The 25,239-nt window shown below is 45.6% G+C and overlaps 1 protein-coding gene across 7 annotated transcripts in view; it reads right to left on the bottom strand.

Annotated features, from left to right (window-relative positions):
- Positions 1-25,239, bottom strand: part of DENND2B (DENN domain containing 2B) — a 165,059-nt gene that overhangs the window by 117,159 nt on the left and 22,661 nt on the right. For 2 of the 7 annotated variants that reach the window (XM_055423421.2, XM_055423423.2), the window contains exon 2: positions 3,468-3,556. The gene's annotated coding sequence lies outside the window, so the exon portion shown is untranslated. Of the gene's footprint in view, positions 1-2,738; positions 3,002-3,118; positions 3,419-3,467; positions 3,557-5,512; positions 5,631-25,239 lie in introns of those variants that run through there. The other 5 variants (XM_055423422.2, XM_088843096.1, XM_055423424.2 and 2 more) reach the window with 5 other exon arrangements.

Below are 25,239 nucleotides of genomic sequence, written 5' to 3'. Positions count from 1 at the left end.
CCCGCCTAGTACCCAGGAGCCTCCTGGTGTCCCTGAGGACAGAGCTGGCATGCCCTTGCCCAGAAGCTCCCCGCTCCCTTGCAATTCTGTTCCCTGGCACAGTCCCAGGGCATATCGAGTATCTCTGCCCTTGGAATTCCCACTTCCTCATTTCTTTCTTTCTTTCTTGTTTCCCTCTTAGCTGTAGCCACAGGTTCCTAAGACAGCTGCCCAGCCCCCAAGGAACATTCAGAGCAATAATTCTTCCTGCCAGTTAGAACCCTGCCTTTAAAACCCAGGACCGAGAAGAAAAGCCTCTGGGTTCCCTCGGAACAGTTTTCCAAGCACAACCTAACAGGATGAGGGAACGGGCCCTAGCAACCAGTAGCTTCCCTTCCAGCTCCTAAAATCTGACTCTGTAAACGCCAGGCAGCTAGCTGTGGGACACTGGAAAAGCCAAGGGGTCTCTTGGAATCCCTCTCCTCTAAACAAAAAAACGTGAATCAGGGGACCCAAAGAAAGCTTCATCTCTCAAGGATCATTTATGAGGCTCCAAGCCTATAGTGACCATCACTCTTACTAAACTTGCCTATATGTTTCCTTTAACATCTTGAAGTTTTCAAAGGTTTTTCTCGTTTTTATTTATAAATGCAAAAAAGAAGAGGGGCCTTTATAAATGGGAAAACCAGAACAGACAGCAAAGTGACTTTCCAGAAGAGAGGGAGCATTCTTCAAGGGTCAGCTCAGAACATCTTACATTATATAGGTCTTGACTGGTTTAAACTTCTTCCGTGGAAATTGTTTCATTTGCTCCTCCCAACAGTACTGTGGAGAAACTATTATCATTACCTCCATCTCACCAGCCAATAAATCTGAAGGTTGTAGAAGTTGAGAGTCTTGCCAATGGCTACCTGAATGGTGAGTAGCAAGACCTAGCCACAATTCAAGTCTCCTAAACCCGAAGCTATTATCATTCTGCTACACCAGAAGAAAGAGCGTCTGCTGGCCCTCTTCACATGAGCTGCTGCTGCTGCTAAGTCTCATCAGTCATGTCCGACTCTATATGACCCCAGGGACGGCAGCCTCCAGGCTCCTCCGTCCATGGGATTTTCCAGGCAAGAGTACTGGAGTGGGTCACCAGTGCCTTCTCCGCTTCACATGAGCAAGGGACATAAAATTGAAGGAGCTGCCCAGCTACATCCACACAAGTAGAGGAGAACTGAGATCCTGGATTTGTGTTGCTCACCAAAGGGCAACTCCTCTTCACATCCCCTGACTTGAGTCCCAGCCAACAGCACCAGGCCATTTCCCCCCAGTTAATCGAGGTGTCAACCAAGCAGAGGAGCCCTAGAGTGGAATAAAAGGAAGCACTGCTTTATAAGTGGCCTGTCCGAGGTCCAGGGCCACTGAGTTCACCCTTGTGGAGCCTCAGGCCACAAGAGTGATGCACGCATGTACACATTCAGGGAGCCCGATTCAAGACACGGCCAGTGCTTTCATTGGCAAGCTGACCCGAAGTTAATCAGAAGGCCCCCTCATTGTGTGCCAGAGTACAAAAGACACTCTGTTCAGAAAGTTCAAGAAGAAAAACCAAAGAGCTAGGACCGCAGCTGTTCCCTCATCCCACAGGGAAACCAAAAGCAGCCACCGAGCCTCCTAAGGCCCAGGAGTAAGTTTAAGATATAACATGGCTGAAGCAGAAGCACGTCCCCCTGAGGGGTCTCCACTGCAGGGAGTGTCCACCGATGAAACCTCCCGATGAGATCACTGACAACCTTAGCGATCCCATCACCTATACAAGAGCCTTTCTGGAATGATCTCCTCTCCGAGGCCACACTAAATTCACCACACACCAGTCCTCTAGGTCAGGATACGTTTTACAGAAACACAGGACAAACAGTGTAGGAGTACGTGGCACAGACACCACATGCCCTGAGCCTTGATTCAAACATTAACCAGGGAATCCATTCAGCACAAGCACAGTACTTCATGTCTCCTCGGGTAACCTAGCTCTGAGCAGCAACTCACTCAGAGATATCGGGATAAGGAACCTCTTGACAGGTCCCACTCCCGCCAGACACCCCCGGCCTCCACCCCATACATTTATTTAGGAAAACCTGTGATGGATCTTATTAATAATAAAGGAGGTCAGCTTGCTTTTTACCAGGCTACCTGGGAGACAGAGAGAGAGGAGAGACCGACCCTGGTTCAGACATCCCTAGGACAGTCCCTCTCTCCTAATAACTACCCCAGAGAGACTTGGAGCTCACCGCAGCTCCCAGCTGAGTTAATTAGCTTTTATTTTTTTCATTAGGTTAGACATAGCAGCACCAAAAGACAACAGTGTTCACTAGAACAAACCTAGCCACTCAAAAGAAACTGGAGTTTCCATGTAAGAACTACAAACACACCGCGGGAGTGATGATAATTCCTTTTTTTTTTCCCTACATAAAAGACTCTTCCCGTAAAATTTCCTGAGCCTTTGTGCTAAATCAAAGTAAGATGATGATTCCTATAGTGAAGTCTAAACACCTCAGGTTCAGCAGAAGTGAGATCAGCTAGATTTGCAAAGTCAAGAAAACTGGCTGCTTCCCTCCTCCGTAAGCTAATAGAATCCAACTGTTGGAACATGACATCATTCCTGAGCCCCAAACCCTGAGCAGAGAAGAGCATACAGGCACTCGCCGGCCTCCCAGAAAACAGCCCAAGACTATGGCCAGGAAAGGAGGAAAAACAATCCCAGCCGGGAGCTGACTTACCTGAAAGTCCCGGTGCTTTCCTGCCCACTCCATTCTCGGCAGAGTCTGGCCCACACCACAGTCTGTTAGGGAGCCCAGGGCCCCCAAATCCACTCGCTCCGGCTCCGATACCTGCTGCGAGCTTCCCACAGCTCCTTCCTCTGACCTTTCGTGGCGCTCCTTCCAGCCAAATAAGTGGAGCACTGCTGGCCGGCCAGGCCAGTCGTCATGGAGACCCTGTTCTCGCCAGCGCTCGCTCGATCTCTCCCTCCCTCCCTCCCTCTCCCCTCACCCCCACCCCCTCGCAGTCCCCCCCTCTCTCCCTCGGTTCTGGGAGGCTTTCACGGAACAGCACTGTCTTTTGATCAGCTCGGGCTCCGCACGCATTCCACTCCTCCTACCTCCCTTCCAGCCAGACAAGGGCTCTGGGCTGCTCCTGGGAACTCGCTTCAGCAGCTCAGAGGGGACAAGGGAGAAGACAGTGAGTGGACTTGTTTTGTCCCCCTCCAGTGTCTCATTTTTTATAACTTGGAAGAGTCCCGGCTGGGGAGGGGGGTGAGGGGGGGAGGGAGTCAGCTGGAACGCTTGGGAGGGGAAGCCAGCCCTTCCTCTGGGTCCTGGAGCGAGGGTAGGGAGGACCCAGATGCCCTGCCTTGACTTGTTTGTGCACTTGGGGTTTTCCGGGCAGCGGGCTGAGGCGGAAATGCACTCACATCTCAGGAGCTCGCCTGGACGGGCCTCTCTGCTTACCTTGCTGCCTGCCCAGGTTAGGGCGATGACTTTAACCAGTGCAGTGACACATGGTACTAGCGCCGGTGCCAAAGCAGTCTCTCATCTTCCTGCGATGGAGAGGAAAGACTCAGTCAGCACCAGTAAGCATCCTGGGCAAGTCCAGAGTCACAGCCCAAGCAACAAATGCGATATAGATACAGCTAAAAGCCCAGGCTTTCTGCGAGCTGCTGTCAAAGTCAGAAATGATATCAGTCCTGACCAAGAGCTAGCACAGTGACTGGAACACAGCAAATCCTCAAAGTTTAATTCCCGGGTCCACATTTCTATTGTGTAATATTCTTTTACAGGATCTATCTTGTTTGATCCTCAAAACCTTTTGAAACATATTGTCATATTGTGTTAGTCACTCAGTCATGTCCAACTCTTTTGCGATCCTGTGGACTGTAGCCCACCAGGCTCCTCTGTCCACGGAATTCTCCAGGCAAGAATACCAGAGTGGGTTCCATTCCATTCTCCAGCGCATCTTCCCTATCCAGTGATTGAAGCCGGGTCTCCTGCATTGTGGGCAGATTCTTTACCATCTGAGCCACCATTATCACCATTTTATAGATGGGAAAACTGAGGCTCGAGGGGATCAAATGTTTAGTCCACGGTAACAAAGTTAGTTTGGCAGTCGAAGTACTAACAGTAGAGACCAATCTGTACCCCCTAGCCTGGTGCTTTCCTTTAAAGTACACTGCCATCTGATCTTACAAACTAACAACTTTTCTGACAGCCAGTCATGAGATACAGGGCTGGATTCCCTGGGGAAGATAAAGACTCCTTCTGAGTCATGATAAGATAGGCTCAATTCTCATCCTTTCAGCTCTGAGATAGCCTCTATGAGATGTGAAACATACTGGTGTACAGATTAGAGAAAAAGAGTCCTGCCCTACAGCTATACATTACCTTATAATTTTCCAAAAATCTCTCACAAATCTTGGCTCATCTCTCAAACCCAATAGACCCGGAGTTGGGATTCCTGTTATCATACTAATTTAACAGATTTTTTTTTAAAAAATCTAAAAGAGAGGTCAAATAACTTGCCCCAGGTCACAGAACCAGAAGATAGCTGATCTACAAATAATGCCCAAGCCTTTCAGCTCTATTTCCTGTACTAAGTAGAGCAGTTCCAAGGGCACCAGCCAAAGCCAGGGTCAGAAGACAGCCATATGCCCTTGAGAAGTCACCAAGCCTTCCAGCTTTTACCCATAAAACCCGTCCTCTGGGCAAGTGACAGGTCTGGGTAAGCATGAAAAGATGTGTGTGAAAGCATTCTCCTTAAATCAGGCCCTGAGCTAAGAATTTCATTCATCTCAGCTGCTCTTCATCACAGACAAAAACCTGGGGCAGTAGGTATGCCCCCTAGAAAAGGACAAAGAGGCTCAAGGAAGATACTTTTCAATATGTGTTAGCTGCTCAGTCCTGTCCGACTCTTTGCGACCCCACGGGCTATAACTCACCAGTCTCCTCTGTCCATGGAATTCTCCAGGCAAGAATACTAGAGTGGGTTGCCATTTCCTTCTCCAGGGGATCTTCCCAACCCAGGGATCGAACCTGGGTCTCCTGTATTGCAGGCAAATTCTTCACCATCTAAACCACCAAGGAAGCCCCATATTTTTCAATGTTGTTTCCTCAAGCATTGCTAGAGATATCCTTTAATGCAGAGACCCCTTGAAGAATCTTTGTGTTTCTGACTAACCTTCAGTATTATAGTAAATTTCTTAAAACAAGACTTCAATTCACTCTAGTTTAAAAGGTCAATACATGCAGGACATAAGGTAGGAAGAGCATCACAAAATCCAGCAGGAAATAACAGGGTGGCACCAACCCTAAGTGGGGGACACTGCTGCTTCAGTGAAGCAACCGGAGTGTCAAAGAGGGCATACTCAACCAGCCACTAGAAATACCCAATGCAACACCCTGACCCAAATACCAACTCAGGAATTCCTCAAAGGCCCTAGTGTCCCCTGTCCGTGAAGGACAGGATGAAAGGGCAAGGGAAACACCATCAAATCACTCACCTTCTCCCTTGTCCTGTTCCCAACAGGCAGTCCTCTGCTCGTCTCCGGATCCCTAAAATGCACATTCCACATGCCCAGTCTCCACACTGAGAAACAAGAGGCAACACCCATTCGTGTCTACAATAAGACACTAACCACAGCTATAATACCAGCTCATGTTTACTGAGTGGGTTTCCTTGGTGGCTCAGCAGTGAAGAATTCACCTGCAATGAAGGAGGCTTTGGTTTGATTTCTGGGTCGGGAAGATCCCCTGGAGAAGGAAACAGCAACCCACTCCAGTATTCTTGCCTGGGAAATCCCATGGACAGAGGAGCCTGGCGGGCTACAGTCCATGAGTTGGCAAAGAGTCAGACACGACTTAGCGACTAAACAACAAACACCATATACCAGGCATTCCTCTAAGAAGCATGAAGGGTCAAGGCGGATTACTAAAGCTGCCTTTACTCTCTCTCTAATGCAAACTTCAAAAAGCCCTCCTGACCAGACCTGACACAGAATGCAGGCCATGCTCCCCCTAGTGGCACACTGGGGTCACGGTGGTTCCTTAGGGCCTTGGCCCCGCGGGGGTGGGGTTGGGGGGCAGACAGGGACACTGTAAGGGCCCCACTAGTGGGAGAACTGGAATCTCTGCTGGGTGCTGCTACTGTGTGTAAGTTCCTTGAACTGGGCAGAGCAAGAGGTCAGCTGAATCCTGCTGCCTCTGCAAGGTTGGATTCAGATCAATCCTACCTGACCTTTCCGGAAAGACAGGAACTTGTAACCTGTGTGGTCTGCTGGGAGTCCCCATGCAGACTTGTACTGACAAGGAGATACCTTTGTGCATCCCTACTTCTTTCTGGCCCACAGCCAATCCACTTACCGACTCCAAACAATGTTACTTCCTAGATATATCTTTCATCTGTCCATTTTTCTGCACCTCATTGCCACCGCAATCACTCCCCTTAACTGCAACGAAAACCTCCTGACTGCCCCAGCTTTCACTCTTGCCCTCACAGCTCCATTCCCCATGGAGGTGTCTGAATCACCCTTTTACACTGCTGCTGCTGCTAAGTCGCTTCAGTCATGTCCAACTCCGTGTGACCCCACAGACGGGCCCACCAGGCTCCCCCGTCCCTGGGATTCTCCAGGCAAGAACACTGGAGTGGGTTGCCATTTCCTTCTCCAATGTGTGAAAGTGAAAAATGAAAGTGAAGTCACTCAGTCGTGTCCGACTCTTCGTGACCCCATGGACTGCAGCCCACCAGGCTCCTCCGTCCATGGGATTTTCCAGGCAACAGTATTGGAATGGGGTGCCATTGCCTTCTCCGCCCATTTACACTAAATAATGTCATTTCCTGCTTAACACACTTCAATGGCTCCCCACTGCATTCAGAGTAAAATCTAAAATCTTCCCATGTCCCTATAAGGCCCTGTATGACTCTTCCTTCTCCAGCCTCCTCTCAGCACGTTTCCTGCCCTCCCGCTCTGGGTGCCAGCTCTGTGGGCCTCCTTTTAGTTCCCCAAAGTGTCAGAGTTTCTCCAGACTGTTCCCCTTTGCCTTGGACACTCCCCTACACCATAGTCTTTGCCTGGCTGAATCTTATTCGGCTCAACTTGCCTCTCACTTCCTAAGAGAAGTCTGCGACCCTCCAGTCTGAATGAGGACTTACCCCCCATGGCACTCACCATAATCTGTAATTGCTCCCTTGTGCCATTATGTGCTTCCCCCCAAGTTTCTTAGGAGCAGGAACCTTGACTGTTTTGCTAACCACCTTCTTCTCTGCATTTAGTATACGGCCCAGCTTACAGCTGGCACACAGTAAAAATCTGCTGAATGAATGCATAAAACCCCATTCCTTCCTGTCCAACAGGAAGAAGAAACTTAGAATGGCTATTTCATGTCACTCATTGCATCTTTTCATAGACTTACAAACTATAATTACATCTCTTTTCCTCATGTGCCTTGCCTGTGGGCTCAACCAAAAATTCCTGTAAAGTCTCCCTGCGGTTTGTTTCCCAGAACTTCTCTCGTAAGGTCACTCTTCTGGGGACGCACTCCAGGGTTTTACAGTCCTTCCCATTCCCAGAGAGCCCACTCACAGGCACTCCACCACCACAGTTACTGCCAGACTGTGCAGGATTCGGGAACGGCCCAGCGCCCAGATGAGAAGGTTCTCGCGGGTCAGCTCCATTCAAGCACAAAAATGCTTTCTCTCACCTCCACTGTGCTGGTCACAATGCTTACTGAAAATACACATTTACTTTAAAAAGCCATCCTATGTTTTATATAATTTGGAGATGGGTATAAATACTGTTTGAAAAAAAATAAATGTTTTTCCATTACAAAAAAGAAACTGAAAACTACTCTCTGGGGGAAAAATAATTAAGACCTAACTAACAGCAACAGCGGTGTGACTAAGTCCAAACCCCTCCCATGACAGACGTCACCACCAAAATTTGAAATCTCTTTGGCTTCATCTGCCACTACCACTCTAATATAGGCACAAGCACAGCACAGTGCCTGCTGCTTTGAAAACTGCATTTTTTTTTTCTCTTCCTCCCCGACTGCTCACACTGTTCCTCTTTTCTGAGTGTCTCTCATTGCCCAACCAGCAAAACCATATTACCTTCAAGGCCCAACTCAGTTACCACCTCCTCTGTGAAACAGTTCTTGATCTCCTGGCGGGATCTGTTTGTCTACTCTGCAAGCCCACAGCAGTCTGAAGATGCCTTTATCGTGGTATTTATATAATTTTATCACTGTTACTTGTACTCCTATCTCCCCCACAGTCGTGAGTCCCTTGAAATCTATCTACTTTCATATATCATTCAGAGCAGGCAATGAATTAAAGTGTCAAATAAATCATTTAAAAAGACTCTTAGAAAAAAAAAAGAAACAGCTGTCCCCTCGAGAAGATGAAAGAATTTGAGAAAAGAATTCGAGAGAAGAAAAAAAAAAATATATATATATATGTATATGAGCATACAGATTCTAGATTTGGTCACTATAAGAGATGATACTCTATTCTTGTCCTTTATAAACTGAAATGCCAAATGTGAAAACACAGGAGCAGAATAAATCTTTTAAAGTCACTCTTTACTTTGGGAGCATTGGAATTCAAGAAAAGAAAGCTGCTGTTATCTCAATATTGGTCTTCCTAGGTGGCTCAGCAGTAAAGAACCTGCCTGCCAATGCAGGAGACATGGGTTAGATCACTGTGTTGGGAAGATCCCCTGGAGAAGGGAATGGCAACCCACTCCACTATTCTTGCCTAGGAAATCCCATGGACAGAGGAGCCAGGTGGGCTATAATCCACAGGTTCACAAAAGAGTCGGACACGACTTAGCAACTAAACAACAACAGTCTCAACATTACTAGTTGGATTCTAGAATGCCTAAGAGATGCAGTATAATAACTTCGATGCATCTAGGGAGTCTAGCTCCCAGTGCCCACCAGACAGCTCCAGCAGCATGGCCACAGAGAACAGCCCATCCTACCCAAGTGTCCACCCATTCTCCGACACTGGGCTCTGGCTGCCATGTGAGCAGGCAGGTTTACACAAGAGCTCTTTGCTGCTGCTGCAAAGTCACTTCAGTCGTGTCCGACTCTGTGTGACCCCATAGACGGAAGCCCACCAGGCTCCCCCATCCCTGGGATTCTCCTTTTCTAACTCTGAATGGCAATGTGATTAAGAAGGGAAAAACTAAAAATCCATGAGCAGAGAAAGAGTCATCAGGTCCTGGTTACAGGGCGGTGAGATCGTGAGCAAGTCCTTGTGCCCCATAGGACCGCTGCCTTTTCCTGCATATAGTGAGATGGCTGTTGGAACTAGCGGTTCTCCAGTGGGCCCCTCTAGCGTCAATGTTCTATTGTATTGTTCTTTGGCAGTCACCCAGACCTGTTGTTCTATCCTAGTCACCCAGTCCCCTTGCTTCCTGAATGAGTCCAAAGCAGCAGAAAGATTTCTTGTTTCAGGGGCTACAAAGTCTTCATCTACTTTTAGCAGAGTCATCTGCCTGGGATCAGATAGAAGAAGACCACCAACAACAAAAGGCAACCTTTCCTGGAGGGAAAGATGGGATATTCAGGCTTCCTCCCTAAGAAGAGCTGGAGAGAGAAGAAAGACACCAAACATAAGATGGGAAAATTAGGAAAGGGCCCGGGAAGTGCTTTGAGGAAAACTGCAGCTCTGCCAGGGACTCACTCCTAGCAATCAGTCTGAGACAAAGCAGCCTTTAGAAAGCAGAAGAACTGGCAATATCTAAGTTCTCTTGGAAGGCAATCTGCTTACTGCCAATCAAGCAGTCTGTTCATGAGCTCTACCAGGGCTTTGAATTGACAAAACAAATGTCTCCCTCCAGATGGCAACCCCAGCCCTCCTCTGGTCAAGAACCATAGCTGGCAGGACGTCTCGTGTGCTAGCCACTGCTGCATATACTTGGCTTCACAGCCTTCCTGGGGAAACAGAAATATCTATTCTTTGCTCAAGTCCTGCATTTTATGTAAAGAAATTCTTCCAGGTCCTTATTCCTGCTCTAATCCCACCGGCCTCTGACCCATTTCCTACCCATGCCCCTCTAACCCCAAGGCTCTGAACTAGGAAAGTGTGGGTGCAGTCTATAGTGATCCTAGATCCCACTACCCTGTGATGAAGTGGCTCCTGGACCTCTTCATGCTGGATTGAGCACACTCTCCTTCCACGCGCCAGCTTTCCAGCCCTCGTCCATCTCCACTCAGCTCACAATCCTCAATATGAAGCTCAAAGTTCAGATCCCCAGGACACAAAGGACTCAAGTGTGTTGATCCAGTCTCTTGGAATATCTGTTAGTCTCTTGGAGAGCCTATACATGGGCTAATTTCCAGAATCTCTCAAATTCACAGGCCCCTGAACACTGCCCCTTGTTAAGTACAAGCACTTTAACACTGGGCCACATAAACACAGTCTTGGGGCCAAGAACAACTGGACCAAGGAGGCAGTATCCCTCACCCCCTCTGGAAGAAACATTCACTCTTCCAGAATGGGCTTCCCATGTTTACTTGGCTCAGAACTCCAAGCTCAACCAAGATCTTATCTGTCATGACTGAAACATCAGGATGGGGGAGGCAGGGTACAAAGTGAGGAAAAAGGAGATAGAGGAATAAGAGGAATGTGGACTCAAATGGCTTTTCCACGATGTAACCAAGGAAAAACTTTGAGTCTCAGAAAGGAGTATCCCTCAGAATAAGATCTAGGCAAAGCAGTGGGAAATGTGGGTCCAGGCCATACCACCTCCTCCATGCTGTCTCCCCTGATTTTCCCAGATTCGACTGGATTCTCTACTCCCACCTACTGTATTCCTTAGAACAGTCTACAACTCCAGTGCCTGCTGTGTTCACTGCCTTGTATTTTAGTGCATCAAGGCTTATTCAGCTCGTTTCTCCTACTAGCCTATGTCTTAACCTGAGCCTAGTTTAGGGTTCCATACATCGTCCAATTAATAAATTGTTAACATATGAACTAAAGAAACCAACCAACGACACTGCTATAACTACACAGCTATAACTGCATGATCCTAATAAGGGGTCAACAATATCACCATAGTACCTAAACCACTTGGTCATTAGCACCTTAGAGCGGTCCAAGATTTTTGTGCAGTGTCTATAAGATGATTGTAAGTGGTATAAGAATATTTTTTAAAAAAATTTTAATGCTTTTATATTTATCATAATGTGTATTTTTTTTTTAAAAAAGCCAGCTATTAACCCCCTTTTCACTGATTTCATTGACTAGGCCAGTGCTTAAGAAAGTATATGTATTTTTGTTTGCTTTTAGTTTTGTTTAGCCTGGAGAATCCCAGGGACAGGGGAGCCTGGTGGGCTTCCATCTATGGGGTCACACAGAGTCGGACACGACTGAAGTGACTTAGCAGCAGCAGCAGCAGCAGCAGTTTGGTTTTGTCAAAATTAGTGGGTAAGAGTTTAAAGAGAAATGGTATACTTGCACAATTTCAAAGTATCTATCTCAGAAATATGTACTGATTACAAAGAACTTGTCAATGGAGAAACCTAGCAGACATATTTAACCAAGTGGTCAAAGTTAACATTACTAGGAATTAGACACATCAGCATCATGTATCCTTGACATGAAGCACTAAGAAGAGTATTGCACCTCTGTGGAGTTCTTTCCCCCAATCCATAAACTTAATCTGATTTTGAGAAAACACTAAACAAACCATCTGGAGGGACATTCTACAAAAGACCTGCCCCGTACTCCTCAAAAATCTCAAGGTCATAAAAGACCAGGACAAACTGACGAACTGCCGTAGGCTGGAGAAGACTAAGACACAACATCTAAATGTAATGTGGTATCCTACGTTCCACCGTGGAACAGAAAAACGACCTTAATGGGAAAGTCTAATGAAGTCCAAATTAAGTCTATAGTTTACATTATACCAATATTAATTCCTTAGGTGATAACTGTACCAGAACAACGGTAAGTTAGGGAACTTGTATTATCTTTGCAGCTTTTCTGCAAATCTAAAATTATTTTAAAATAAAAAGTTTTTTAAAAGTCAATTTAAAGATAAATAAATAAAAGTATATATGGTACAAATCATAAAGATGGTTAAGAATGACTCAAGTCTGAGAAGCAAGAGTGGTCACTCTTTACACCTACATCCAAGGAAGGCTGCCCCAGAATAAAAATCAGGGCTGTAGAAGAATATTTAGTAACACTGGGAAGCATTCAGGTTATATTACTTAGATAAAAAGTAATTACCCATTTTTGTTTAAAAAAAATATACATATATCACGTATGTGCTGCACAGGAAAAAATGTCTGTACTGAAATAAAAATACCTTATCCTGAACCAAGTACCGAAGGCATTTATTAAATAGTAAATGGGATATGGGTTTTGGAAAGCATCTTGGCTAGATCAATTAAAATCTTCATATCCTTTGACTCAGTGGCCTCATTTCTGCCAAGCTGTCTTAAAAAAACTTTCAAAGTATGAGGGAAAAAAATGCATGTTCCCAAATTATATATAATAATGAAAATGAGAAACAAATTCCACCTCAGCCATTACTAGATTGGTAAATTTCAAGTGTTTTTTGACCATTTGTTGTTGTTCAGTGGCTAAGTTGTATCCAACTCTGTGACCCCATGGACTGCAGCACATCAGGCTTCTCTGTTCTTCACTATCTCCTAGAGTTTGCTCAAACTCATGTCTGTTGATTCAATGAAGCCATCTAACCATCTCATTCTCTGCTGCCCGCAACTCCTCCTGCCCTCAATTTTTCCCAGCATCACGGTCTTTTCCAGCGAGTTGGCTCTCCACATCAGGTGGCCGTGCTTCATTTTTGACCATGACCCATAGTAAAAAAAATTACATTTTAAGTAGTAAAACAGTATGTGCTTGTATGAGAGTGTGTGCGCACATGTGCATGTGTACAAAACTGAACCAAAAAAGTTTCTTCAAACAATATTTATCTTTATTATGTGTGAGGCTCTCTGTTGTTTTCTATCCTAATCTATTTCATTAAAAAAACAAGCAAGGCTTGTGGAGCCTCACTAAATTAATTTTGCATTTCACCAATTATAACCTGAAGTCAGAAAAACATTGCCCTAGATGGACAGTTGTGCAATCATTAAAAGAAAGACTATAATCCACAAACCTATAAAAAGCAAGCAGCTCGAGGGAAAGAAAAGAGAAAAGAAAGTAGGAGGAAGACTTGCTTTTCACTGTATACCTTTTGGTACCTTTTGAATTTGCAATACATATATGTGTTATTTATTTAAAAAGTTATTGTGAGGACTTTAACAGTATCAGATAATGCTAATCATGCATGAGAAAGCTATAACTACATTAAAATGTAAAAACACATACAAGTAAAAAAAGAAATCATGCCAAAACAATAATCACATTAGCAATTTTTTCCTTCTTACAAAATCCTAACTATGGGCTTCCCCTGTGGCTCACTAGTAAAGAATAGCCTGCCAATGCAGGAGATGCAGGTTTGATCCCTGGGTCAGGAAGATCCCCTGGAGAAGGAAATGGCAACCCACTCCAGTATTCTTGCCTGGGCAATCCCATGGACAGAGGAGCCTGATGGGCTACAGTCTGCTGCTGCTGCTAAGTCACTTCAGTCGTGTCCGACTCTGTGCGACCCCATAGACGTCAGCCCACCAGGCTCCGCCATCCCTGGGATTCTCCAGGCAAGAACACTGGAGTGGGTTGCCATTTCCTTCTCCAATGTGTGAAAGTGAAAAGTGAAAGTGAATTCGCTCAGTCTTGTCCGACTAGTAGGGACCCCATGGACTGTAGCCCACCAGGCTCTTCTGTCCATGGGATTTTCTAGGCAAGAGTACTGGAGTGGCTTGCCATTGCCTTCTCCAGGGCTACAGTCTATGAGGTTGCAAAAGAGTCAGACATGCCTTAGTGACTAAACAACAACAGCAAAGTTCTAAATACTCCACACTGTTACTATTCTACAATTTAACACAAAAATTTATTTTCTAAAATTAATGCAACTACTGGAAAGGGCACACAGGCAATTTCAAAGAGAACAGTAATGTTTTCTTTATTAAGCTGAGTGGTGGATACATGAATATTCACATTTAAACTGTACACATAAAAATCACACACTCTATATTTTTAATAGCATTTTTTAAATAAAAGATTGCAAAAGTGGACCCTCTCTTCAGGTATGCCTCTCCTCACCCTCAAATTCAAGAAGACATTCCTCAAAGTGTTGGGCTAGGATTTAAAACCGTCAGTCAAATGGATACCTTCCATTTTTGTAAACAAGTTGTAACATGTTCAGTTCACTTCAGTTCAGTTCAGTCGCTCAGTCATGTCCAACGCTTTGCGACCCCATGAATCACAGCACGCCAGGCCTCCCTGTCCATCACCAACTCCAGGAGTTAGTTCACTCAAACTCATGTCCATCGAGTCGGTGATGCCATCCAGCCATCTCATTCTCTGTCGTCCCCTTCTCCTTCTGCCCCCAATCCCTCCCAGCATCAGAGTCTTTTCCAGTGAGTCAACTCGTCGCATGAGGTGGCCAAAGTTTTGGAGTTTCAGCTTTAGCATCAGTCCTTCCAATGAACACCCAGGATTGATCCCCTTTAGAATGGACTGATTGGATCCCCTTGCAGTCCAAGGGACTCTCAAGAGTCTTCTCCAACACCACAGTTCAAAAGCATCAATTCTTGGGCGATCAGCTTTCTTCACTGTCCAACTCTCACATCCATACATGACCACGGGAAAAACCATAGCCTAACATGTTAGACGGAGAAGGCAATGGCAAGCCACTCCAGTACTCTTGCCTAGAAAATCCCATGGACAGAGGAGCCTGGTAGACTGCAGTCCATGGGGTCGCTACGAGTCAGACATGACTGAGCGACTTCACTTTCACTTTTCACTTTCACACATTGGAGAAGGAAATGGCAACCCACTCCAGTGTTCTTGCCTGGAGAATCCCAGGGATGGTGGAGCCTGGTGGGCTGCCATCTATGGGGTCACACAGAGTCGGACACGACTGAAGTGACTTAGCAGCAGCAGCAGCAACATGTTAGAACCTGGCTTCTAAAGATTTCCATTTAGAACTTTGTAGGTGGGCTGGTTTCAGTGTTCCATTCACACTCAGGTCTCTTTTTTGGTATGTTCTTTTGCTTTCCCTTTCCCCCCCACTAAGCCATTGTTTATTCTTTCATATTTTTAAGCACATATAAGCTCTTCTGAGTGCAGGGGCCATTTCTTATTCATCTTTGAATTTCCAACAGGCTGTAATACAGTGTTTTCTTTGCACACAGCAAATGCTTAATAAGTATTTAATAAATAGGCAATATCATATGCAAAATTCTAGAACAGAGTACGAAACATGAAAAGCAGCAAGGACATAGAGATGGAAGCACTGATCACTGGAGATTAAGTAAGGTCACACTAAAAAAAAGTATTACTTTTATCTAAGGGGAGTTAACAAAGAATTATGAGCCTGGAGGCTCAGATGGCAAAGAATCCACCCGCAATGCAGGAGACCTGGGTTTCATCCGTGGGTCAGGAAGATACACTAGAGAAGTGATAGGCTACCCACTCCAGTATTCTTGGGCTTCCCTGGTGGCTCAAACAGTAAAGAAGATGCCTGCAATGCGGGAGACCTGGGTTCAATCCATGGGTTGGGAAGATCCCCTGGAGAAAAGAATGGCTACCCACTCCAGTATTCTGGCCTGCAGAATTCCATGGACAGAGGAGCCTGGCAGGCGACAGTTCATGGGGTCGCAAAGAGTCAGACAGGACTGAGCGACTTTCACTTCACTTTATAATAGAGAATAACGGAGATAATGCATGTAAAACCCTCAGCAATAGAAAGCAAGTGCTACATAAAAAATAGTCTGGGAGCTTAAAAAATAATATGCACACATACTTACATGATAAATATTTGTATATGGTGTATATATATTATGTATCACATAAATAAACACATACTAATGCACGCACATATGGAAGAATGCTGGGACACAATTTATTTGGACTTCAGAAAAATCCCTCTTGATGTGATGGATAAAACAGATGGGCACTGGCAGCAGCTCAGTCTGGTAACTCAGGAGAGCTGGGTCCAAATGGATGTGCAAGATGGACCAGTATCAGCGAAGAAGGAGTGTTCTGGAACTCCTAGAAGTCTGGACATTCCCATCTGTTCTAGATGCTCTCTTGGTCACTCTTTTTTATAAAGGACTCAGACAAGGCACAATAATAAAAAATGCATATAACAAATTAATTGGGAGAGAAAAATTAATATATTAGAGGTAATTATTTTTTAAAAGGCCTCCACAAACTTAGAACTATAGGCTAAGTATGACAAGATGAAATTTTAAAAGGACAAAAGATATAAGTTTACACAAGTTTATAAAAAAAACTGCATGGCAACAGGATGAAAAGGGCATACGTGAAAGACACTTAAGGAATGGTTCAGTCTGAGTCACATGAGTCAGTGTGATTTGGAGTTTACTGACTGGAATACGGAGCCCCAGGTCAAGCGAGGTCCATGTCTTAGTTTGCTTCATTCTGGATAGAAAAGGAGTGTCTCCAGGGGACACACGCCGTGTCTGCAGTGTGCGCTTTCGTGCTCAGTCGCTCAGTCCTGTCTGGCTCTTTGCAACCTCATGGACTGCAGCCCGCCAGGCTCCTCTGTCCATGGGATGTTACAGGCAAGCATACTGGAGTGGGTTGCCATTCCCTTCGTCAGGGGATCTTCCTGACTTGGGGATCCTGTGGCTCCTACATTAGCAGGCAGATTCTTTACCTCTGAGCCACCTGGGAAGCCCTATATTTGCAGACCCCCGGGTAAATGGAGTCCTAACAATATCACAGGCAAGTATGCTGAAGGGAACAAAGAAAATCAAGTCTGTGGAGCCTCTTAAATTGAAAAATAAGATAACATGTCTGGTTCTTGAAGCTATTAAGTCCTCCTACAGGAAGATAGAAAACTATGCCATGACTTATCCTCATGGAGTCATCTCTGGGAACTAGTGGTGAGATGAGATTTTAAAAACTCACAGAAAGAAAAGATAGCTGAGGCCTATCTCATCTGCCCTTTGGCCCTTCCGCGACTCACATCAGAGCCTCTCATCTGGGTCTCTGACCATCCAGGCTCTAGTGAGGACACAGAGAAAACTCAGGAATCCAATTATTACCTGTCATTTCCCCAAACCAAGGTTCACCATGATCAAAATTACAAAGTGATATTTTTAACTGTCAGTGTGAATTTTTGTGAATCTTTAACCTGCCATACTAAGCTGTTGTGAGCAAGGACTCGGCTCTAACTAATGTAACTGAAACATCAGACAGTAGGACTGCAGCAACTCAGCTCCATCAGGCACTGCTGGGATATATACATACCAGCGTTACCTCCCATAATGAGAAACTATGATGCTTCTAAGGACTGAAGGAGAATAAGGAAGAGAGAAGAGCAGAGGCCCCTCAAAATTCAGTTCTTAGCCTAGAAACATGGATGGTGGCCCTGGTCCATGGGTGAGTATCATACTAAATAAACTTCAATGTCCTACAGTAGAAGGACCCTTCCTTCCTTCTGCCCCAAGGATAGGAACCTAGACGTTTCTAATTTATGCAATGATTAGCTCTTTCCTTAATGATACATGCACTAGGTATATCCCATTTTTTATGTAAAATAGAGCTAGCCTGCCTTTTGTATAAAAACAGGTGCTTCTAAATGTTCATTGACTTAGAGATCAACATAGAGCAACCTATGCAATAGGGAAAAAAATCAGACCCGGGTTTCAAGGAAGGGAAGATGGTGAGATGATGAGAGGAAAAACAGAGGAATGTGGAAGGAGAGCAGAGTGCAGCTTAAGATTCTGAAGGACAGAAACAGGAGGAAGCTTGTTTGGAAGTCTGAGAAGAGCAAATCTTTGGGGAATTCCTGAGTATTACTCGCCGGGATGTCAAAGAACACATCTGAGGATCATTTAACCTGTGAAGGAAAGAAAAAAATTCAGAAAGCCTATTTTCCTTTCATGGGTGACTCTGATTGCTTATACCCCTTGAATAAATGGTTAGCTAACACTGCTAATGACAGCAGAGTAGAACACAAAAACAAAACAAAAACACACAAAAGGTCAGGGATTACTGTTCCCAGCATAGCAGATGCCAGCAGGAGACTTTCTCACAAGCTGTGGGGCCCCCGAAGCTATAACTGGGAGATGCTGGCTCTCCTCAAACCCGAGCAAGCAAAGGAAGTCAACCACGTGAGCGTCCTCAAGGTGATGACAGACTGCGCCACTTCTCATTGACGCAGATAACATCTGCAGCCAGTAACGCATGGACACACCTCCTCCAGGGAAGAGGCCCACAGGAGTGAGGAGGGGAAGTCTACTTAGGGGAGATCAACCAAGAAAATGAGGCAAGGCTGCGTCCATGTGCTTCCAAGAGAGTGAAAGCTAAATGAAAGCTCAGTCGTGTCCAACTCTTTGCGACCCCATGGACTATACAGTCCCTGGAATTCTCCTCAACCCAGGGATCAAACCCAGGTCTCCCGCATGGCAGGTGGATTCTTTACCATGCTGAGCCACCAGGGAAGCCCAAGAATACTGGAGTGGGTAGCCTATCCCTTCTCCAGCGGATCTTCCTGACCCAGGAATCGAACTGCAAATCGTCTCTTGTGTTGCAGGCAGATTCTTTACCAACTGAGCTATCAGGGAAGCCCCTTCCAAGAGAGTAACCACTGCTTATTAAGTCAGTGTTCCTCTTCTCTTCAGACTTGGGATTTCTCCAAACAAGCCAGCAGAAACAGAGCCACCAGCCAATCACCAAGGGTCAGAGACCCAGAGACAGCTGTGAGGGCTGTGAGACAGAGACTCTACATTGGGCTTTCAGGGCTTACAAAATCTTTTTGAGGACAGTGAAGGTGACCCTTAATTCTGTTTTTCTTTTTTCAGCCATGATCTCTCCTCTCTCTTTCTGCCCTGTCTCCTGTTGTGTGGGGCAGTTAGGATGAACACAGGAAGGGAGACCAAGAGCTCTTTGAATAGAAAGTAGGAACCTGAGGGGTGACTGACTGTGGAAGGGAGGAGAGTCCAGAGTGACTCGCAGGCTCTGGCTCGATCCCTGAGCACCAGCCGCCACATCAGGGAATACAGACAAGATGAGCATCCCAAGGTGCTTCGCTGCAGTCATGTCTCAGTTTAACTGAGAGAGGAAGCTGCTCCAACACAGGGAGCTATTCAGACAACAAGGCGGATGACAGTGGAGAGAACAGAGGTGGAGGAAGGCGAAGGAGACAAGAAAAACAGTGAAGGAGACGATAAGAAATGAAAGGTAGGAGCAAGAAAAGGGGGATGGAAGAAGAAGTCCGTGCGTGTGCGTGTGTGTGTTTCAGGAGGAGGTGAGGAGAGCACATGGAAGACACAAACAGCCGTAAGTGTAAGGACTCTGCAAACACGGAGTTCAAATATTGGCCACAGCCTACTAACAGCACAGTGTGTCCTCCTCGGTGGTTAGGTTCTGGGGTCAGCACATAAGGTGAAAATCAGGTGGAATCGAATTACTCTAGAAATTCCCTTAGAGAGGCACCACACTGGAAACCAGCCATGTCTCTGAGGAAACCCAATTCAATACTTTTCAACTATATTACTTTTGTATACTCTTAAAAATCTCAGACTAGGAGGACCAAAGGAATCCATCTTCTTTACCTAGTGATTCTCCAAAAGAATTCTAGTAGTAGAACCACTGATCTAGTCTGAATCTTCTTGACTTAAGCCTCATTTTGCTCAGAGAGACTGGTAATCACCTAAAGTCACCCAACAAGACAGGACTTTTCTCTGACCCCACACTCCTTCTTCCATGCTTCTCTTGTCTCAAAATTCCCCTAGGAGATAGAAGGCCAAGATGGGAGGTCCTGCTCAACATTAAATAGTTGTGTGAGCTGGGAATAGTACCCACTCCTTTCTTGATCCTAATCTCCCCATCTGGAAAATTAAACCAGTTTTTAGATGAACTCTAAGAGTCCAGACAACTCTGAGATACTGACTGAATGGGAAAAAAAGTGCTTTGAAAAGCACTTCATAAACACAAAGCATCGTAATGGCCAGCTCTCACAGGGCAGAAATGCTGGCATCCTCTGTCTTACCCCTCAACTTCACTCTTAGCATTCTACGTCCAGGTCCTACTTATTCTACTTTTGCTTCTTCTCTAAGATTCACCCCCTTCCTCTCTATTCCAGTCACAGACGACCCATTTCTCTTTGGTGGGTTTCCTTACTGCCAATCTCTGTCCTTTCCAAACTTAGCCTACTCTCTTCTATAAGAGTTCTTTTCACAAAATTCCACTTTCACTGCTTCATTTCTCATCTTCTGAGCACCAAGGCAGAACTTGCAGAATCCAGACCCACCACTCCTGAGGCCAATTGTTACAGGGACCCTAGAAGCTCACACTGTCTCTATATTCTTACTGTTCTCACAACCAGAACACTCCCCACCTCTCCTGTGCTTATATGAACTCCATCCAACTCTGAAAGATCAGAAAAGATCCTGCCTCTTCCAAGAAAGTTTTTCTCTAGTTTTAAGACACAATCTTCTATTTCTGAATTCTAAACACATTCACAGTTAGTAACCAAACACAGTTAAGATCTCCACATTTTCTATTTGCTTAACAAAATTTGTGTCTCCCATTATTAAATTCCCTCATTGAGGGGAAAAAAGCTCTATATAATATTTGAATCGCAATGTTGGTTAAACTGAAAATGTTAGCTAGTACTATTGACTGACTGACGGCTGAAAAGCAAGATCTTTTGCTCTTGACCATTCACAGGAAATGGTGGGGGAAAGGGAGAAGGGAAGAGGTGGGACCAATACCCGCCCAACTTCAAAAGTACCTTCCCACCATTTCCTCCCAACTTTCACCTATTCTGCTTGGGGTGGAAAGGCTCTCTCTATCACAGGTTCAAATCAACCTCCTTCCCTGAGGACAAGTCTGAGCACATCAGAGCAGTATGCTCTGTAATATTTAGTTATATTTAGCTCCATTCTTAACCCTGATCCATCTTGATTAGCCCGTATGATAGCAGCAGTTGCTTACAATCCCTGACAGTGGGAATGTAAAGGCAAGAGAGAAATGCAGAAGGAAGAAGAGCCAAAACTAGCAGTGATTTTTGTAATATACGTTTCAGATTTGGGCCCTTGAGGGAGGTCTGCTTCTAATTAAGCCCCATCTGTTCTCAAGCCCCAGAGAGGCAGGACAGTCATGGGAAGGCTCCGAAACCTGGCAGGGCACAGACACCTCTACAGGCCATGCCACTGAGGCCTGCAAACATCCTCAGGGAGCCACAAACTGGACGTGGGAACTCTGACTGGCCATCCCTGCCAGGGGATGCTAACATGTGCTGTCACTACCCAGAGTGTCAACACAGCCAGACTAGAAAGACACCCAGAGGACAGGTGATCTCTACTGTCTCTAAGTTCCTTCTTCACAAACAGCTGCATCCATCCCCAGAGCCAAAGAGATATCACAAGAAACTGAGCCCTGATCTCCCTCCTCACCAGCTTCTATCCAGAGTGGCAAGGAGACAGGGAAGCAAATCAGAGAAGGTTTTAAAAAGAATCAGTACCACACCACATCCCATGGAAAGCTAACTCCTGGTCCCAGGACTGCAAGAAAGGGCAATTCCACATTCAAGCTCCTGGTTATCTCGAAGGGCTGGTATCCACAGAACTGCCCTAGCATTCTGCATAACAGAGGCACGACACGACCGCACCCCACAGAGCCCCAGAGGCAGAGAGTTGGGCAGAAAGGAATGCAGACAGCTTCCCAGAAGTGCCCAGCAGAGGAGAAACCCAGAGCTTCCTACAGTTTCCTGGGTCCAGAAGGGAGAAACGAAACTCTCAGAAGGACTTCAGCAGCTCAGAGAGCCTGATGGTCCTCGCATCTGAGAGCCCAAAAGGAGAGAAAAGCACCATGGTGGGAAGACGCCTGGACAGAACAAGCCTGGGCTGGCCCCAGATGGCTTCCAGTAAGCAGTGGCTCTGCTGAATGTGAGCAAGAGTCTTAGAGAAACCCAAAGCTACTGATAGCCTCAAAGAAACCCAAGGCAGGCCTAGGATGGGGAATGTCTGAACCACTCAGTATAAGCTTTTGCTGGTGGCTTTACCACCTGCCTTCCACGCAGAGGCTTCATTTTTTCTCCACATCTTGGGGAAGGAGGGTGAACCAGAGCAGGTCCCCAACATCTGAAAACAAAGCTTGTAAGCAGATGGGCTCTGTGGGCTCCAATGCCTCCCCGCTCTGGTTCTCTTTGTCATGCTCCAGAGGCTACAAAGCTTTTTCCATTCGGGCTTCCCAAGGAGCCCCACCACAGTTCCCAGGAGCCCACACAGAGGCAAGGCTGAGCAAAGACGAAGCTCTCCCATACACAAGTGCTTTCCCCAACTGTCACACATTACAGCTCTGTCTCCAATGTGTCACGTATTACGGCTTTGTGAGGCTCTGCTCTAGGACAAGCACAGAGGAAGGAGCCAAACACAGAAAGGAAATTATTCACAATTTCCTTTTGTACACTAAGCATCCACATTAAATATATCAAAAGAAAAGAATCAAATAATTTTAATTTTAAAAATGGGTTAAATCATACTGCTTTCCCTTCCAAGAAAAGCTCAATTCCTAATGCAGACTCCCCAAAATCCAGAAAACACTCCCCCCTTCTCCTCTCATATAAAACCCCCAGTTTGGAAACCCTCATCAGTTGTCAGCATTAACACAGAATACACACAGACATACAGAGACATACATGTCTGCCCATTCCTCAAAGCTTTGTTCCCAGAGCCAAGGTTATGAGACCCTTTCCAATTTCAGGTCCCCATGGGACAGCAGGAGGCAAGAGTAAGACAAAGGCTGTTCCCAAGGGAAGATCCTGGCTGCCAGTAGGACTGGGGGTGGCTGCAGACACCCCCACATGTAGGAATGAGGCTGAGTACCTGGAATCCCCCCTTCCTCCTCAGCACCAGTAAACCAGCTTACGTCACCACTCTGGTAGCCACATGTCTGCCTTCCAGTCTCTGGGATCTTGCCCATCCTCACCTCAAAATTGCACAATAAGTGTCTGGAGCTAGTTAGTTCAGTGACTTACATCTTGGTACCAGAGAGACAAAGGTGAAAGGTATGCCCGTTACACAAACCATTAGTTTCACCCTGCCCTGTGGCCATAGGATTTACTCCCATACCTTGATCAAAATACATGCTACTTTTTTTGCAAAGAGACGAGACCAAATATAAGCTCAAACCATCTCTGGGCACCATAGAAAGAAAGACAAAGAAAGAGGTAATCCACTACGGACGTACTTCTTCAGAACTACATGACACATACTATCCCTGCCAGGCAAAAACATATGGATAAACTTTCCTACTCTAACAGGAAATTCTCAGGCACTTGGAACCTAGTACAGCTTGGAATTTTATTCAAAAAAATTGTTCCATTTTTCCTGAATCATTCATTCCACAAAAAGATGCTACGGTTTACACACAGAGCACAGAGACCTCAGCAGTTTTCATAAATTGGCAGCAGATTGCTCCCACTGGAAACAGACATGGTTTCAAACTAGCAGCTTTCCATTTAAGACCTGACACAGCATCACAACAAGAATGTATTATTTCCTACTGAAAAATAGGAGGAAATAATTCAATTAACTCCACTACACAACATGCTTAAAGAATGAGGTCCTGTCATAATTGGATCATGACTTGCAAAGTGGGGGATGTCTCCACGCTTCAAGCTAAAGTATTTCCTGAAGTTTCACAGAGTGGGGTGGAGGGAGGGGAGAGGGAGGGAGAGAGGGGCTTAGTCAGGCATGGCACACTCCAGCACCTCCACTCAGACACTCAGACAAAAGGAAGGAGCCAGCTTTCCCGATCGAGCTCCAGTCATCCCTGGGAAGCACTTCTCTTCCTCTCCATATGACAGGAATGAAGTAGGTCCCTTCCACCGCGACATCACCATCGGGGGCCACAAGGTGAGACTGTTTCTGCACTGAGCACTCCTCTGTCGGTCAGTCACCTTTATAAGTTGAAGACATTTTCCTGAAGAAACAATACTAGATACGGCAACTGGATGTTCAACGGCAACTGGATGTTCAAACAGGCTCGTTACTGAACAACATGGCTAAAATACTGTTTCTATAAAGACACCAAAAAAATTACCAGGGTAAACAAATACTTGCAATAAAACAAAATATCAATTCAGTTCAGTTCAGTTGCTCAGTCGTGTCCAACTCTTTGCGACCCCATGAACCGCAGCGTTCCAGGCCTCCCTGTCCATCACCAACTCCCGGAGTCCACCCAAACCCATGTCCATTGAGTTGGTGATGCCATCCAACCATCTCATCCTCTGTCGTCCCCTTCTCCTCCTGCCCTTAATCTTTCCCAGCGTCAGGGTCTTTTCAAATGAGTCACCTCTTCACATCAGGTGGCCAAAGCATTGGGAGTTTCAGCTTCAACATCAGTCCTTCCAATGAACACTCAGGACTGATCTTCTTTAGGATGGATGGTCAGATCTCCTTGCAGTCCAAGGGACTCTCAAGAGTTTTCTCCAACACCACAGTTCAAAAGCATCAATTCTTCGGAGCTCAGCTTTCTTTATAGTCCAACTCTCACATCCATACATGGCCACTGGAAAAACCATAGCCTTGACGAGACAGACCTCTGTTGGCAAAGTAATGTCTCTGCTTTATTAATATGCTGTCTAGGTTGGTCATAACTTACCTTCCAAGGAGTAAGCGTCTTTTAATTTCATGGCTGCAATCACCATCTGCAGTAATTTTGGAGCCCAGAAAATTAAAGTCAGTCACTGTTTCCACTGTTTCCCCATCTATTTGCCATGAAGTGATGGGACCAGATGCCATGATCTTAGTTTTCTGAATGTTGAGCTTTAAGCCAAACAAAACATAAGACAAGTAAAATTAAGTAATTTTTACATATTCCAAAATGTGGTCCTGGATTCAAAGATAGCTATTTTTAAGGATTTCAAAAGGTACTCAACGAGAAAAAGATCGATAGCACTGACTCTTTATATCACTTCATTTCACTCCCAAATGACTGAAGTATTCATGGTGTCACGCTCATTAGCTATGCCTGGGGCCAGCTTTCACACCACAATCAAAAGAGGGATGGGGATAAGGTGGGTATTTCTTGAGACATCTAAGCAAAGTGGGTAGAACAGAATGAGAACGGAGGAAGAAGGTTAAAGAGCATGTGAGCAGAATTTGA

The sequence above is a fragment of the Moschus berezovskii genome, chromosome 14 (assembly GCF_049115385.1).
Source record: "Moschus berezovskii isolate FMDL1 chromosome 14, NW_MosBer_1.0, whole genome shotgun sequence".
Lineage (NCBI taxonomy): Eukaryota > Metazoa > Chordata > Mammalia > Artiodactyla > Moschidae > Moschus > Moschus berezovskii.
This window is presented reverse-complemented; position numbering and strand designations above follow the sequence as displayed.